The sequence below is a fragment of the Diabrotica virgifera genome, chromosome 1, assembly GCF_917563875.1.
Source record: "Diabrotica virgifera virgifera chromosome 1, PGI_DIABVI_V3a".
NCBI classification, from domain to species: domain Eukaryota; kingdom Metazoa; phylum Arthropoda; class Insecta; order Coleoptera; family Chrysomelidae; genus Diabrotica; species Diabrotica virgifera.
This window is the reverse complement of record NC_065443.1, coordinates 102,559,261-102,578,666: the sequence shown is the minus strand read 5'-3', so window position 1 is coordinate 102,578,666 and position 19,406 is coordinate 102,559,261. Positions and strand designations below refer to the sequence as shown.

Here is a 19,406-nt window from a genome sequence, read left to right as displayed (position 1 = left end):
ACATTAATAAAAAAAATTTTTAATAATTAAAAATCTCCAAAAATATCGATTTTTTTCTACTTTCATTGCTCTTAACTTTAAAACGATTCATTTTGGAACAAAGTCGTAGGAAAAGAAAATAAAGATAACTGAATTTTGTATAATATGCAACTGGTTTAAAATGTCTTAAAATATTACCCTTTCTGCAAAATAGCAATAAATTGAAAATAAGGGGGCAAGAAGACTGTTTTTATTCAATATTTTTCATCACTTTGGTTGCACATAGAACCTTCATAATTCGCTTAGAAAATTCTTATAATATACTTAAATCTTCCACCAAATTTCATTAAAATCGACCTAATAGATTTTGCATAATAATTTTGCAATCTAAATTTTTTTAAAAAAGTTTAAATATTTTAAAACTTTCTGAACAAAAAGTATACCATCTAGAAGTTTGCTAATTTTTTTTTACATATAAAGAGGTTCTCTACCTATCTAATACACTTTACAGAATTAAAATCGGATCATTTAAGTGGCATCAGCACTGTTTTAAAGTTATAAACAATGTTTTGGGTTATAAACAAATACAGTGAGGACGTTTGAGTTTGGGAGACTTGGGAGATAAATCCCGAAATAAATCGATTTTTATTTTTAAATTATAATTTTTTGGCATAAATATCATCATAGTGATGTCATCCATCTGGGTGTGATGACGAAATCTAAATATTGGAATTAATTTAATTCAATTTTTTTTTAATTCAAACCCTGCATAAATAATTATGTTAATTTAGTGAATCCAAAATTGAATAGCCTTTCGATTGAGCTATCACACGGCACCTATTCTCATTTAAAAATCTCATCACTCACCTCATCACGCCCAGATGGATGACGTCACTAGTATGATATATATACCAAGAAATTAGAATTTGGTTAAAAATAAAAATCGACAGAGACGCCTATTCTAGAGAAAATGAATTTATGCCAACTCAAACGTTATCACTGTATTTGTTTATAAGTCAAAAAATTGTTTATAACTTTAAAACAGTGCTGAGGCCGCCTAAATAATCCGATTTTAATTATGTAAAGTGTATTAGATAAGTAGAGAATCTCTTTATATGTAAAAAAAATTAGCAAACTTTTAAATGGTCTACTTTTTTTCAGAAAGTTTTTAAAAAATTTGAACTTTTTTAAAAACATTTAGATTGCAAAATTATTCTGCAAAATCTATCAGGTCGATTTTAATTAAATTTGGTGAACGATTTAAGTATGTTGTAAGAATTTTCAAAGCGAATTACGAAAGTTCTAAGTGCAACCAAAGTGGTTGAAAAACATTAAATAAAAACAGGCTTATTTTGCCCTCTTATTTTGTATTTATTGATATTTTGCAGAAAGGGTAATAATTAAAGACATTTTTAATCAGTCGTTTATCATACAAAATTCAATTATCTTTATTTTATCTCTGTACGACTTTGTTCCAAAATGAATCGTTTTAAAGTTATAATCAAAGAAAATAAAAAAAAATCGATGTTTTTCGAAATTTTCAAATATTTTAATTTTTTTATTAATGTTCCGGGCATATTTGAGAAGGAGCATAAATCAATTATTATTGTTAAAGTTGTCAGCTAACTGTATCTGCAAAAATCCGAATGCCACCTCGCACATCCAAAAATAGACGTATTTTCACAGATCCGCCCTGGTCTATAGTAAATCAAGAACTCGTGTAATAGAGACCTACTCACTCTGAAGTTAGTCGACTAGCTCGTTGAGCTATCCAACTCTTGTTTTAAATATGCTGTTCCTATTTTTATTATATTTATTCATCGGATACCATCTTGCCATGTTTCTGGTCTTCCCTCTATTTTCTGCCATTCTGACACTTATGTCAAACAAAACCAGTGGTTGGTAGATTGTCGTTATGATAATCTAATATTCATAGACTATTGAGTGTCGTAAGCTCTCTTTAGATCAATAAATGATGTCTGTTGGTATGTTTCGTGCTTTCCTTTTCTCGATAACTTGTTAAGTGAAAATGTGTTGTCTATGCATGATCTTCGTGCACGAAATCCATTTTGCTCTTAAATATTTTCGTATTCTAATTCTACTCTGTTCTTTAATACTCTGTTGTACAAGCTCTCCATCGCACTGGTGACTAATACCTTTAAAGATTCTGTATCAACATCTGATTGTTAAGTTATTAAAACAGAAGATGTTACAAAAATAAAATCGTACTCGTTATAAATGTGCATTCTGACATTTAGATGATTTTATTTTTCCTTAAGGGCGTAGTGCAAAATTTCGAGTCGATGTGTCTTAAATGCATTCATTTTTTTTTTCGAATACTGATAAAACTGATAAGTATTTTTGAAAAATTTAAACGCAGAATGAAAGATTACATTATTACCGAGGGCCAAAGTCCGTTAGAATAACCAAAAAAGTTTCTTTTGAATGAGATATTTGAAATTAAAAATAACACTAAACTTTCTCTATCTTTTTCATCTCTATAACTTATTAAAATAAACATTATAGAAGTTTTGAGGGACTTTCGGCCCTCGGTAATAATGCAATCTTTCATTATGTGTTTAAATTTTTCTAAAATAGTTTTCTTAAGATTCGACAAAAATGAATGTATTTAAAACACATTGGAGCGAAATTTTGCGCCTACGTCTTAGGGACTTAATATACTAGGTCCTTTGGTGCTTTGCACAAGCGTCATCAATTTATATGAATTAAATTAAAACGTTAAGTCAAACGTATGCCATTGTTGTAAGGATTAAAAAATGGGTAATATCCCGTTAAATATTTTAAATTTTTTTGTTGAATATAATTTATTGAATTTTGAAAAGTTGTTAGAGATTTACAAAGCCGATTTTGAAATTTTCAGTAATATAAGGTTTATCCCAAAACGACGTCTATAACAAAGTAATATTTAACGGGAAATTAAAGGGGTAGTCACCCCATAGTAGTATGATACTTCTGCTAACCTCCTCCCGCTATCACGTATTTTATCCTGTGATGGAGTTACTTTTTGAATATTTACATTATATTATTTGCTTTAAATATTTATGTTTTTTTTTTTTGAATAATTTATTATTTACATATTTATAGTATAAGAAATTTCAATACTCGCATACATCAAAAAAAATTCCACATCGGTTACATTGCTTTTTTAGATTATATCCTATTTCGTGGACACATTTAAAATCGACCCGTCTTTTATTCGAAATTGACAATCCTTTTCCTTATTTAAACAACCAAATTTTGAGAAAAATCAGACTAGAAAATAATCAAGAACTCAAAAACAGTCAAAAAAGCTGTGTTCTGTGTTTTACATGAAGATGAAGAAAATATCACTTCCAATGAGTATGTCTCTATAATTGCTCGCCATATAGAATATTAATAAAACCACGGATCTATCTAATGAAACAGTAATAATGTGGAGTGAAAACTATAGTAATTGTTGTATAAAAATTCTTCAAACGCTACTAGATACATGGGTAGGTACCTAATGGCAATGCATATGGGCTAATCCGGTCCGTTCTCAGATGTGACTTTCATATCTATCATGTAACAGTTACTGTCAAGAAATTATTGAAAATATTTTTTTCGTACAAAAAATACATTAATTAATAGTATTGTTACTCTGCTTTGAAATAACTTTATTAAAACACCAAGAATATTACATTACTTTAAAACTTTTACAACTTTAACAAAATGGCAAGTATAAGCGTCAAATACAGCTGATCTATTAATTGTCAAATTTCTATTTTAATATTCATCCCTATACATTTTCTGACGTTCTAAACGCCACTACCCAAGTAGCACAATAAAAACATTTTAGTTTTATTTAAGGTTTATTTATAAAGGTTTTATTGTGGTAAATAAGAAGATAATGGTTTTAAAGTTACCTTGTAGATATACTGCCAAAACTTTAAAACTATTAAGCATTTGTCACTAGTTTTAAAGTATCTAATAAGAGTATCAAATAAGACTAATTAATCTTAATAGGTACTTTGTCTTAATGTAGTTTTAAAATGGTATATTCTCAGTAAACTAATAGGTTTTATGACGAACTTCCGGATTGTTTGGTTTTATTAGATTCTAGTTTGTGACCTTTTAGTTTTATTGCGGTTTTAAAGATTTTCCTAATAGGTATGACTAATAAAACCTGTTATTAAAACTACTTGATCTCAAGACTATTATGTCAGTAAAACATATGCCTTAAAACTATTTTTTAGTTTTCTTTAGAGTTGCTTTCTTAAAAGCAATTAGTAGGCTATATTAAAACCAAACGCTCTTAACTGAATCAATTTGGTTATCGTAAAGACTAAACTATGCTTATTGTTAGAAACAATAAAACTAAACTCATCCCCTCTTCTTTCATGTCCAAAATGGTCGGTCATTTGTTTTAGAGCGAAACAGTGGTGTAGTGTGTTGTAAAAAGTGGAAGTACAGATAGTATGGACGCAATAAGTCGCAAGTACTTACAATATAAACGAACTGGTCATTTTAAAAGAAAAATACAACACACACAGCACTACGGCGCCTCGATATTAGGTTAGATTCACATTAAAACCAAGTGGCATTATTGACAGCAGCATTAAAACTAAAGGGTTTTAATTCCAAGGCAACCTTGCTTTTATGTAGGATATATTATGTTCTTAGAAAAGTATAAAATAAAACCATTTGATCTTAGCAATTCTCTGTCGATAGACTAAATAGTTTTATTTGGATTTCGGCCATATTACTTTCTTGAGATGCTGAAAGCCATGATAGATTACAATATAAGGCTTACATAAAAATTATAAATAAGCGACTTAAAGACATAAATTCGATTTATTTTAACATTAAAACATTAAAATTGTAGATAAAATTATTTTTCTTTCAAATTAATATCTTTCGGATTTAAATTTTTTTATTTATTTTTATTTTTTAATCGCCAAAAGTCAGAAATTTTGGGGCGCGTTAGTTATTTAGACCTATTTTTGTTAACATTATCAGTAAAGTTGGGTGCGCAAGTGTTTTTCTATCTTGACAGTCCGAAATAACCAAGTACTTTTTATTATTTTATGGTTACAAAAATGTATCTACCTATCATAACACATGTAAAAATTTGTTAGCCTATATGGAAGTATATTGGTTTAAAGAATCATTTAATAAGGTAAATTGTCTTTTAAAAGTCTCCATTTAAGAAACCTTTTTAAGTTTGCTATAAAACTGCCTGCACTTAAAGTGTCTTGTAACGTGGTTTTAAAACCACCTTCACACCAGCTTTAAAACCAGTTGCTTAAGAAAACAAAGTTTTAAGAAGGTTTTTATTTTTGGTTTTATTGACCTCTTTCAGAGTGGGCCCTTTTATGCTGAAAGCGGTTTTATTGCAACCTTAAGGTTTACTTAAAAACCAAATGGTTTTAATTTTAGTTTTATTCTACAGTTTTAAAGCATCCTTAAAAGACTTAATAAACCCGTTCTGCTACTTGGGTAGACATGAAAATAAACATTGCAACAAGTGAAGGGCCCAGGGCTGTAATTGCTCAATGTTCCTATGTGTCTAATAGTAGGGTGGCGATTACTGTATAGTCACAAGCACAGATAGGAAAAGAAATCTTTGTACCTGACAATTAGGTTGAAATGGTGTAGATTTTAATAAAACCCCATAAAGGCCTAAATATTTATTTATACGCACAACAGGCCGTTAAGACCTAGGGCCTAGGGCATTTCCATAAAACATAATCATAAGATTAACTAATTATTTTAACAGAACTGATTTTTTGTGACTTGACGAATCTGGTGATGGTAGGTTCTCTGTACAAAGTCGTTAATTCGTTGTTGGTTCTTCTCTTCCACCCGTCTTCCATCCTCCGAATATGCGTCTCAATATTTTCATTTTCTATCTTTCCAGAGTATCCTCTTTCTTCTTATTTAATGTCCATGCCTCGCAGGCATATGTTACTGTGGGTCTAATTACTGTTTTATATTATATTCGGAGTTTGCTTTGTCTAGAAACGTATTTTGAGTTCATTAGGCCTCTTAAACTACCTAATGTTTTATTCCCTGTTTCTATTCTGGCATCGAGCTCCCATTTATCTTTTGCATTTTCATGGAATCCTACACCCAGGTATTCACAATTGTCCACCCTATGTACCCCAACTATAGCTTTTACCACTTACAGACCTCACACTAAAATCTTTTTCTTCATTTTTTCTGTGCTTCTTCAATAATTTGCTTCACAAATATTTTTAATCTTTCACGGTTCTTGCTAGGATAGTTAGATGCTCAGTAAATGCCAAGCACTGGTGCTCATTTTTCGTGATTGTTTCTTCCACTTTCAGCTGCATTTTCTGATTACAGTTTCTAACATAAGGCCATCGGTACATAATTCGAAAATATTTTACGGCTATCCCTACTTTTTCTGTCTTTACACGGCAAATTACATGTATTGTCCTTTTCATGATCATTTTTCAGTGCGTAACAAATGATAAAAAAGGGTAAGTCCGTGATAATACACATTTATTCAAACATGACATTTTAGTTAAATCTGACAGTTGTCACATTTTATTTTCAATTTGGAATAAAAACAAATCAAATGTGTTTCTTGCATTTATAAAATGGTATTTTCTTTGATTTGTATAGTCTTATAAATTATACAGATTATATTTGTAATATTATTATCTAATTAAAAAAAAATTATTTTTTTATTATGGCGCCATCTATCGATAACTAGAATAACTAAAATAAATGTTATAAAAATGTCACCGACGAAATGTAATCACCGACGTGCCTTTTTTCTGTCACATACAATTTAATGCGTTAGAAAGAAATCGAAAAACTGTGACGCACTGAAAGATGATCATGAGAAATACTGTAGTAAAATTCACACTGGTATGGATATGTAAATATTACTAGAATGTCATTCTACTTGACAATGTCATCATTGACTTTAAAGAGTTGGCTTTTGAATGTTCTTGGATAACTGTTATTTGTATAATTGCAAATTATTAAGTCAGTTAATAAATGTGATAATTTTTTCACTAACTATGTATTCAGTGATTGTAATAATTTATGTGTACAACAAAAACTAATACTCAATCGAGAAAAGAGGAAAAGTGTTAAATGAATTTTTTAATAATATATTGTTACTATGGAACGCTTACAATTTTGAACATCTTTAACAACAAAATACTTGGATCACAGAATATATCCTGATGTATTCTCTGCTTGGATCTTCCACAAATAATAAACAATAAATAACTTTTTATTAAGTTCACGTCTTAAATCAATTATTGATCAAATACACTATCAATATTATTTAATCAATAACTCAAAATATTCCCGATGCCATGTCAAATATTTAAAACTGTCACTGTCTATATTCTGTTTGACTCAGTACGTTGTATGACAAAGATAGCGAATGTTTGATTTGGAAAATATCACCACGGACATGGTGTCCATTTTTTTTCGAATCCTGAAAAAACTAATAAATATTTTTTAAAAAATTAAAAACAAAATGAAAGACTAAATTATTATCGAGGGCCGAAAGTCTCATAGAATATATAAAAAGTTTCTTTTCAATGAGATATTTGAAATTAAAAATCACACTACATTTTCTCTTAGTTTTTCACCCCTGTAACTTATTAAAATAAACATTATAGAAGTTTTCAGGGACTTTCGGCCCTCTTTTCACCCCTGTAACTTATTCAAATAAACATTATAGAAGTTTTCAGGGACTTTCGGCCCTCGGTAAGAACTTAATCTTTCATTCTGCGTTTAAATTTTTCAAAAATACTTATTAGTTTTCTCAGGATTCGAAAAAAATGAATCCCCATTTAAATACCATTGCAGCCGAAAATACCTACCCATCCCCTTAAATAGAATAATGTAGTGGATAAAGAATCTCCCTATCCCAAGCCTTTTGTAACCGTAAATTGATCTTAAATGTGACCGTGCCAAGCAATTTCACGGGTAGAGTTAGTGTCATTTTTACTAATCTGATCAGTTTTATCCACAAACACAACATGCAGAGGAACTTTACCTACATAATAAGTTGTCTGTATCTCCTTTAAGATTTGGGCTAGCGTAGATCTGTCCTTTCTAAAGTCGGCATTATACTCATGTAAGATTCTTTCCCTATAGCAATTTAGTCTTTCTCAATATTCTTGCCAAGATTTTGTATACACAATTCACAATAAATACATGGAAAAGACTGAGGGAGACCTATATCCAGCAGTGGATAGATCCGAGTTGAATGATGATCTCTATCCTAAATAGTAGCATCCAATACATTTTTATTTCGAATATTTTATTAAATTGTGTCATAATATAATTATTTTATACCGATATATATATATATATATATATATATATATATATGCAGCTCTTGAACAGACCGTTTGTAATCTAATATGTACACTGAAATTTTCGCAAACTATGGATTACGTCACTAACAACTATTATTGATATTGTGCTTCAAGTAGGTATAATATTAATCATTTAATTAAAAGAGTTTGCTTAAATTTAAAAAATTAAAAGAAAATATTTTAAGTATATTAGTCCAATATATAGGGTGAGGCAGATAACTGGCCTATTAGAAATATTTTTAGAGAACTAAAGGCAACAGAATCATGAAAATTGGAATGAAGGGGTTTTGAAGGGTGATCTATTTAATGAAAATATTTTCATCAATTTGCCACTTCCGGTTATACCGGAAGTTGCTTAAACTTCGTTTTTTTAAATGGGACACCCAGTGTATTTTTACATTTTTAGATTCTACTCGATGTCTTTTTTCTTAAAATATGCGGTTTTGTAATGTTATACAGAGTAGTCTAAAAGCTAATTACGTTTTTTTTTATTAATTTCGTAGAAACTTTCACACCCTGTAGAATTGTAGTAGTTGGATATCAAAAACTCTATTTATGTTAAAATGATTTTTAATATAGTATACTATTATTAAAAATTATTAGTATAACTAAATGTTAAATTTTAGTATACAGGGTTGGTCGAAACTCGGAATGAGGATTTTCTGAATTTTCTTAAATGGAACATCCTGTATTTTAGTATTGCAATGAAAAGACATTTTATGGTACTTTTTTATTTCTTAAGCATTCCCTATACCTAAATGCTTTAATTTTTGCTTAATTGTTAATCGCGCCAAGAATGTTAACTACGTAGGTATTTTGATAGCTCAACCATTATTGGCAATTTTAAAGATCACTCTAGATTAATATGTATTTATTTCCGAAAAATTATTTGTGATTTAATATTTTCACGGCCAACCTAATAAAATTTCACGTATTTTTTGTTGAAATTAATGTTTGGCTTGAATCACCAATAACTCACAAATTAAAGCAGTTAGGTATAGGGAATGCTTAAGAAATAAAAAAGTAGCATAAAATATCATTTCATTGCAATAATAAAATATAGGGTTTTCCATTTAAGAAAACTCAGAAAATACTCTTTCCGAGTTTCGACCAACCCTGTATAGTACAATTCAACATTTACCTATACTAACAATTTTTAACAATAGTAGACTATATTAAAAATCATTTGAACATAAATAGAGTTTTTGATGTCAAACTACTACAATTCTACAGGGTGTGAATGTTGCTAGGAAATTAGGAAAAAAAACGTAATTATCTTTTAAACTACCCTGTATAACATTACAAAACCTCATATTTTAAGAAAGAAGACATCCAGGAGAATCCAAAAATGTAAAAATATACAGGATGTTCCATTTAAAAAAAACGAAGTTATAAGCCACTTTCGGTATAACCGGAAGTAGCAAATCGATGAAAATATTTTCATTAAAGAAATCACTCTTCAAAACCCCTTCATTCAAATTTTCATGATTCTGTTTCCTTTAGTTCTCGAGATATTTCTAATAGGACTTTTATCTGCCTCACCCTGTATATTGTGTTCAAAATACCTAAAAAATAAAAACTTTAATTAACAATAATTGTAGTTTAAAAGATATGGATATGTTTGGTGTGTTAAGTCAATACTTTGGCCGTATAGCTCAACAACATTGCCAATTTTAGTAACAACTTGAATTAACTTTTTGTAAATCTGATATTATACTGTCTTCTATTTTTATGGTGCTATATTGTAGTTTACTGTACTTTTTTACCGAAAATAATTATGTTGATTAGTAGATAAAACAAGTGTTTAATTATACCTATCCTTTCATGTTCCTATTTAGTCTCCAAAGATTAGTCCACATATTTGACATAAGAGCGAAAGAATTCAATATGACAATTTCATCTCAGAAAACTATAGTCGGAAAAATGAAATAATAGGGTTTTTCATTCACAGTCATTTGTTTCGAGCTTCTGTCATGTGTCACATAATATTAATATATCTACGTCATACGTTATTGATATATAACAATGATACAAACCAAAGACGTATGGCGTAGATATATTAATATTATGTGACACATGACAGAAGCTCGAAACAAATGACAATCGATGAAAAGCCCTATAGGGCTTTTCATCGATTGTGCTTTGTTTCGAGCTTCTGTCATGTGTTGTATAATCTGTGTATAATATTAATATACACGGATTATACGACAATTGACAGAAGCTCGAAACAAATGACTGTGAATGAAAAGCCCTATACGCTCTGAGCTTCGCTGGTGTCGCTCCTGGCGGATTACTAATTCAACTTTCACCGGTAATTTTTAAATTTATTATTTAATTGTTATCGCTTAATATTTACAACGCTAAAAAGTAATTAAATTGTAACAGATTTTTTTAAGATTTTGCTAATCATTTTGACGTTCTATTGATGAAAAATATTAATTTCTTACTTCGGATACTTTCACAATTATCGTGTAGATGGCGCTTTAATAGAATAATTTATAATTACATTTATTACGGAACATTAAAAAACGTAAATTCAGTATTTAAAACGCAAGTATATTTAAGGTAAAAATATATACCACAGCTTTGACCAACTAATATTTTTTATAATTAATGTTTTTAATTTTAAATTTAAATGAATCACTTTGACATTTATGTCAACGCTGTGAGCTCGTACGTAGAAGGGATATTTACAAATTCGCGAGCGCCAGTAGTGGCAAGTCTGTAAACATTTACCGGAAATTTGGCATAAATGTCAAAGTGATTAATTTAAAATTAAAATTAAAAATATGAATTATAAAAAATATTAGTTGCTCAAAGCTCTGGTATATATTTTTACCTTAAATATACTTACGTTTTAAAATGCCGAATTTAAGTTTTTTTAATGTTCCGTAATATGTAATTATAAATTAATCTGCGCCATCTACACGATAATTGTAAAAGTATCCGAAGTAAGAAATTCATATTTTATCAATAGAACGTCAACATGATTAGTAAAATCTTAAAAAAATGGATTACAATTTAATTACTTTTTTGCGTTGTAAATATTAAGCGATAACAATTAAATAATAAATTTAAAAATTACCGGTGAAAGTTGAATTAGTAATCCGCCAGGAGCGACACCAGCGAAACTCCCATAATAAACGATCACATCAATCACTTATTTTGTATTTGCTCTCTTTTTTTATACGCTGTGAGCTTCGCTGGTGTCGCTCCTGGCGGATTACTAATCAACTTTCACTGGTAATTTTTAAATTTATTATTTAATTGTTATCGCTTAATATTTACAACGCAAAAAAGTAATTAAATTATAATCGATTTTTTTAAGATTCTGCTAATCATTTTGACGTTCTATTGATAAAATATGAATTTCTTACTTCGGATACTTTCACAATTATCGTATAGATGGCGGTAAGATTAATATATTAATTTATAATTAGATATTACGGAACATTAAAAAAAACTTAAATTCAGTATTTAAAACAGTCGTCGCTGGGCCATCGAGGTGTAAACATCGTTAAAGCGCTCCGAAAAACCGGTGATTAAGAATTCTAATTATCTTATCAACAACAATAAAAAAAAACCCATTAGCAATAAGTGAGAAAAACAAAACAATATGTTCCCTTCGGGGAATCTTATTGGGTTCAGAAATGGACAACCAGTTTATCAACAACAAAACATACAGAGTGATCCAATAAATTTACAAATACCACAAGCAACCAATAACCAACTACAGTGGCAGCCAACAATGATGAAGCAACCAGAAAATGCAATGAACATGAATATGCCAACTATGCAACAACAGTATCATACAACTCCTATACAGACAGTAAATACCAACCAGTTCAGCTCTCAACCAGTTCAGCAGCAAATGCCGACATCAAGTAAAAATAGTGCAAATATCGAAGACAGAGAAACTCACTATATGACATCAACCAGCGAAGATGAAGAAGAAAATCAGACAAACAGTAAAAACGCTTGGCAAGTCATGGGAAGCAATAAAAGAAAGAAAATACATAACAACAAACCAAATCCAAGCGAAATTGAAACAGGTAACCGATTCCAACCGCTGTCGAAAGAAACAGAAGAAAATATTGGAAACGTCGAAACCAACAAAATACCAAAACCTCCACCAATATTTGTACACGGGGTACAGGATTTCAAAGAGATGACAAAGCAATTAGAGGAAATAGCCAAAAAAGAAGAATACCAGACAAAAAGTTTAATAAACAACGTTGTCAAAATAAATTGTGAAACACCAGAAATATACCGAAAATTGGTTAAGGAGTTCAAGGAAAAATATATATACCATCACACGTACCAACTAAAAGAAGAACGAGCCTACAGAATCGTGATCAGATACTTACATCACTCAACCAATACTGATGACATAAAAAGTGAGCTATCTCAGTTAGGGCACAAAGTGAGAAACATAGTTAATGTAAAACAACAAAAAACCAAAGAACCACTTAATCTCTTCTTTGTAGATTTAGAACCCGCGCAAAACAACAAAGATGTCTATAATATAACAGGCCTACAGAACAGAGTAGTACACATAGAACCTCCACGAACTCAAAAAAACAGTATAATACAGTGCATGAGATGCCAACAATATGGACATTCCAAATCATATTGTAATAAACCATACGTCTGTGTAAAATGCGGAGGCTCACACAATACCACCACGTGCAAAAAGTCAAAGGAGACGCCAGCCATATGTGCGTTATGCAATGGAGGCCACCCAGCCAATTACAAGGGATGTGATCACTATAAGAAACTTACCAAAGGAAGCAATAAAAACAATGGAGAGCATCAAAACCCATCAGCAATCTACACAAATGATATATACACAAGAAACACACAACAACTATCCAATCCACTGCCCCAGGGCATGAGCTATGCTGAAGTAACTAAACGCAACCAAACAGAAGATACAACCACTGTGTTAAACAAGTTTTTGGAAGAATTCAAGAATCTATTCAACCAACTAATCCAACAAAATAGCATGGTCCTCAACATGCTTACCATGCTTATGAACAAAATGAAATAAATGGCTAAGTTTCTTCGAATAGCCCAATGGAATGCCAACGGCCTTCCAAGCCATACAGAAGAAGTGAAAATATTTCTAGACATAAATAAAATTGACATATTTTTAATTAGTGAAACACACTTCACAAACAGAACATATTTTAACATACCTAAATATAAACTATATCATACTGAGCATCCTGACGGCACAGCCCACGGAGGTACAGCAATACTCATCAAAGAAAATATTAAACATCATGAACTACTGAAGTACAAAGAAGAACACATACAAGCAACGACAGTAAGCGTTGAAGCACTTCCATATAATGTCAACGTAACAGCTGTGTACTGCCCTCCTCGCCATAATCTAAAACGAGAACACTATGAAGAATTTTTCCAAACTTTAGGACCAAAATTCATTGCTGGGGGAGATTACAACAGCAAGCATACCTTGTGGGGGTCACGACTTATAACAACAAAAGGCAGAGAACTGGCACATGTTATACAAAATAAGAATTACTCATTTATCTCAACGGGAACACCAACATACTGGCCGACCGATCCCAACAAAAAACCAGATTTATTGGACTTCTTCATAACAAACGGTATCGGTATAACTTATACAGATATAACACCAAGCTATGACCTAACTACTGACCATAGCCCAATAATAGCAACGGTAAGTACAACAGTTATCACTAAAAAACCAAAACTCCACCTGCACAACAATAAAACAAACTGGGACACTTACCGACAAATAATTCACGATACTATCGAAATAACAACGAGGCTGAAAAAACCGGAAGAAATAGAAGAGGACTATAACAAATTTATAAACATACTACAGTATGCAGCTAAATCAGCTACCCCACAAAGTAGTCCCAACAGAAACATAAGTAATATACCTTTAGAAATAAAAAAACTGGTAGCTGAAAAAAGAAAGGCCAGATCTGCATGGCAACGAACACACACACCAGACAGCAGAACAAGATACAATCGCATCAGCAACAAATTAAAATCAAAGCTGCAAGAAGTCAAAAATGAGTCATTTACGAATTATATCACCAATCTTTCAAGACAAGACAACTCTATATGGAAGCCCATAAAAAGTAAGAGAAAGCCAATAACAGCATTACCTCCAATACGTAAAAATTCAACACCACCAGGACCATGGGCAAAAAGTGATAAAGAAAAGGCTGACCTATTTGCCGAGTATTTAGCAGAAGTTTTTACTCCACTAAATGACGACCAAGTACCAGAAGCGAACCAAATATTAGAAGAACCACTACAGATACAGGACCGAATAAAACTATTTACTCCAAAAGAAATTAGAGACGTAATTGCCACCCTAAACCCAAAGAAGGCACCAGGCGAAGATCTGATAACCGCAAAAATGTTAAAAGAAATACCCAAAAAGGGCATAGTTAAACTACTGCACATATTCAATGCAATACTTAGATGTGACTACTGGCCCAAAGCACTCAAAATTGGACAAATAATTATGATACCAAAGCCTGGCAAAAACCCTCTAGATGTCTCATCATATAGGCCTATCAGCTTATTACCAACAATCTCCAAGTTGCTTGAAAGACTTATCCTAAACAGAATAAATGCAGAAATAAATCCACAAAATTGGATCCCAGATCATCAGTTCGGATTTCGACAAAGCCATTCAACGATACAACAATGCCATCGCATAGTCAACGCCATTAACCAGTCACTTGAAAATCAGCAGTACTGCACAGCAGCCTTTATAGACATCAGTCAGGCTTTTGACAAAGTCTGGCATCCAGGCTTGTTATGCAAAATAAAAAGAATTCTTCCAGCAAGTTACTACAACCTACTGAGAGCCTACCTACACGAACGGCAGTTTAAAGTAAAAGTTAATGAAGAAGTCTCGGAATACAAGCCTATTCACTCTGGCGTACCACAAGGGAGCATACTAGGACCATTATTGTACATACTATATACATATGACTTGCCTACAAATGATAAAACAACCATCGGGACATTTGCAGACGACACTGCTATTTTTGCCAAGCATGACGATCCTATTGCAGCAACACAAAATCTCCAAGAGCATCTAAACTCACTTGAAATATGGCTGAAGAAGTGGAAGTTTAAGGTAAACGAAACAAAATCATCCCATATAACATTCACTCTCCGGACTGGAACCTGCCCACCAGTAACCATCAATCAAATAAAAATACCACAAAGTAATCAAGTCAAATATCTAGGGCTACACTTTGACAATAAACTCAACTGGAAACACCATATAACAAAGAAAAGAATGCAACTTGACCTAAAAACCAAAGAACTTTACTGGCTCATTGGAAGAAATTCCCATCTTTCAATAGAAAACAAATTGCTAATATATAAAGCAGTGATAAAGCCAATCTGGACTTATGGCATTGAACTGTGGGGCTGTGCTAGCAAATCCAATACTGTGATTATCCAGAGAGCGCAATCCAAGATACTTCGAGCAATAGTTAATGCACCATGGTATGTATCAAACCAAACTCTACACACAGATCTAAAAATTCCATATGTAACCGAAGTCATCCGAGAAAACAACAGAAAACACCACAACAAACTAGAAGACCATCCTAATCCACTACTTCATCCACTACTGCAACCTGTCCACAATAGAAGACTAAGAAGAAGCTGGCCCTCCGACCTAAGAGGTAACTGAGGAAACATCGCTGGATGTTTACCTCTCCACGTCACCACATTTACAATAATTTAATTTAATGTAAGACCAACAAATTGACTTATAGATGTTTGTTTTATATCTGATTGTCAATAAAGGGAGATAATAAAAAAAAAAAAGTATTTAAAACGTATTGTATATTTAAGGTAAAAATATATAACACAGCTTTGACAAACTAATACTTTTTATAATTAATGTTTTTAATTTTAATTTTAAATTAATCACTTTGACATTTATGTCAAATTTCCAGTAATCGTTTACAGACTTGTCACTACTGGCGCTCGAGAATTTGTAAATATCCCTTCTACGTACGAGCTCACAGCGTATACGCTCTGAGCTTCGCTGGTGTCGATCCTAGTGGATTACTATTCAACTTTCACCGGTAATTTTTAAATTTATTATTTAATTGTTATCGCTTAATATTTACAACGCTAAAAAGTAATTAAATTGTAATAGATTTTTTAAAGATTTTGCTAATCATTTTGACGTTCTATTGATGAAATATTAATTTCTTACTTCGGCTACTTTCACATATATCGTGTAGATGGCGCTAATATTAATTTATAATTACATATTACGGAACATTAAAAAACGTAAATTCAGTATTTAAAACGTAAGTATATTTAAGGTAAAAATATATACCACAGCTTTGGCGAACTAATATTTTTTATAATTAATGTTTTTAATTTTAATTTTAAATTAATCACTTTGACATTTGTGTCAAATTTCCGGTAAACGTTTACAGACTTGTCACTACTGGCGCTCGCGATTTTATAAAATATCCCCTCTACGTACAAGCTCATAGCGTATACGCTGTGAGCTCGTACGTAGAGGTGATATTTACAAATTCGCGAGCGCCAGTAGTGGCAAGTCTGTAAACGTTTACCGGAAAGGCTATAGCGGGATAAGATGGTCAAAATTGCACCAGGCTCGATTCAGTTTTGGGTTTAACCATTCGAAAATATATAATTGAAAACTCACTCAACTAAATTTTCAAGTCCCTAGGTGCTCCAGGGGGTCCGCTATGGAAAAAAACGTGTTTTTTTGAAAACATTTTTTTCCAGACGCTGTATTGCTGCAAAAAATCTGAAAAAATTATTGAATGCGTGTCTTAATAACACAAAGTTACCTGATTTTTTTCAGATTTTTAGCTTTAAAATTGAGCGCAGGAAAAAATTTTGAAATTTTCAAAAAAAATTTAGGTTATGTTGTAAATTTTTCGCCAACTTTAAAATATTGGTGTTTTGTGTATTTTTTTCCATTCTTTCGAATAGCATAGGCCATATTATCATTTTCGACGTGGAAAATACCTAAAAATCGAAAAAAATGTTTTTTTTTTGGCATTTTCTGAAGTTTTTGACTCATAAACTCAACAACATACAACTAAATTAATCATCATTTACATTTTTATATGTATTGTTACATTTACAATCAAAATCAGCTATTAGAACTTATTTTTTTCCTACAGCATGCTCAAAAACCCCGTTTGTCGGCGTTTTTACTAAATAGCCTCGGAAATCAGTAAAAAATAATAATTATTTTAACGTTTAAAAAATTAAAATTTTGTTGTTCTCGATAGAATGTAATACAATTAATACTTAAATAGATTATTTTTTTGTTTTGCACGATTTTTTAAATTTTATATATAATAATATCGTCCCATTAAGGGTACCCTGCCATAGGCTTATAAAAAAAATCAATAAATTAATTTTTTTAACGTTTTAACGTTTAAAAAATAAATTTTTTATAGTATTCGATAGAAAATGTTGCCCCTTTATAAAAATGCTTGTTGCGGTAGTGATTTTCAAAGCGCGCTAAGGTTAAAAAAAGCTCGGCACTTTTGTGCCGTACGCAAGGAAGCGCTTCTAGCCACGTTTTTGGAAAAAACTCAGGATAAACCAGCCCTCAAGTGCCCGCCGTCGAAGTCACTAACTACTTACGTAATAAAAATATTTTTAAAATAATAAAATAAGAAAATCTACGGTTTCGTTTTGATTAAAAAATAACAGGATCCCCAGGAGATAGGTGCTATGGAAAAAACGTGTTTTTTTGAAAAAAAAATTATTTTTAGACGCTGTATTGCTGCAAAAAATCTGAAAAAATTAATGAAGGCGTATCTTAACAATACAAAGCACCCTGATTTTTTTCAGATTTTTAGCTTCAAAATTGAGCGCAGAAAACTTTTTTGAAATTTTCAAAAAAATTTTAGGTTATGTTGGAAATTTTTCGCCAACTTTAAAATATTGTTATTTTGTGAATTTTTTCCATTCTTTCGAATGGCATAGGCACCATTATCATTTTCGACGTGGAAAATAATTAAAAATCGAAAAAACTGTTTTTTTCTGAAGTTTTTGACTCATAACCTCAACAACATACAGCTAAATTATCATAATTTACCTTTTTGTATGTATTTTTATCTTCTTATTTTTTTTTACTAAATAGCCTTAAAAATCAGTCAAAAAATAATTTTTTCAACGTTTAAAAAATTAAAATTTTGTTGTTATCGATAGAATGTAATACAATTAATACTTAAATAAGTGATTTATTTGCACGATTATTTGAATTTCATATACATATAATATCGTCCCATTAAGGGTATCCTGCCATAGGCTTATAAAAAAATCAATTTTTTAACGTTTAAAAAATAAAATTTTTGTAGTGTTCGATACAAAAAAACCACTCCTCAAGTACTGCCGTCGAAGTCACTAACTACTTGCGTAATAAAAATGGTGTTATTAAATGTTAATGAGGAAAATTTTTTAACGTATATAATTTTTGTAGTGTTCGATACAAAAAAAAACCACTCCTCAAGTACTGCCGTCGAAGTCACTAACTACTTACGTAATAAAAATCGTGTTATTAAACGTTAATGAGGAATTATTATATAAATAAATTACTAAATTATTTGAATTATTTAATTGCTTAAATAGTGCAACCTAAAGAGTGCAGTGTTTAAAGGGATTAATAAATGAATTATTAAAAAGTTACTACGTACTCATGAAATTACAAAATTCAAATTCAAATTAATATACAATATGATGCAAAGGAAAGGAATAAATTCGTTATTTATTAAACTGTCGACTCTAAGGAAAAATCCCGAAAGAGGTCGATTTTTTAATTGTGATTTTTTGGCATATATATTATACTAGTAGTGACGTCATCCATCTGGGCGCGATGACGTAGTCGATGAATTTTTTTAATGAGAATTACGGTTATTTGAAAAACCATAGTAGTAAAGAACTTTGGTTTGTATAATGGTATAAAATTTTATTAAAAAACTTTTAAAAAAGTCATCCAAGAACATCCAGTATGTTTTCGATCTAGTCAAATCATCT

The 19,406-nt window shown here is 30.8% G+C and overlaps 1 protein-coding gene across 4 annotated transcripts in view; it reads left to right on the top strand.

Annotated features, from left to right (window-relative positions):
* The window catches only part of LOC126889556 (reticulon-4-interacting protein 1, mitochondrial-like), a 94,515-nt gene that overhangs the window by 30,477 nt on the left and 44,632 nt on the right, over positions 1 to 19,406 (top strand). For 2 of the 4 annotated variants that reach the window (XM_050657952.1, XM_050657935.1), the window contains exon 8: positions 1 to 10,133. This exon is cut by the window's left edge and continues 626 nt beyond it. The exons of the other annotated variants lie outside the window; for them this stretch is intronic. The gene's annotated coding sequence lies outside the window, so the exon portion shown is untranslated. Of the gene's footprint in view, positions 10,134 to 19,406 lie in introns of those variants that run through there. 4 annotated transcript variants of the gene reach the window in all.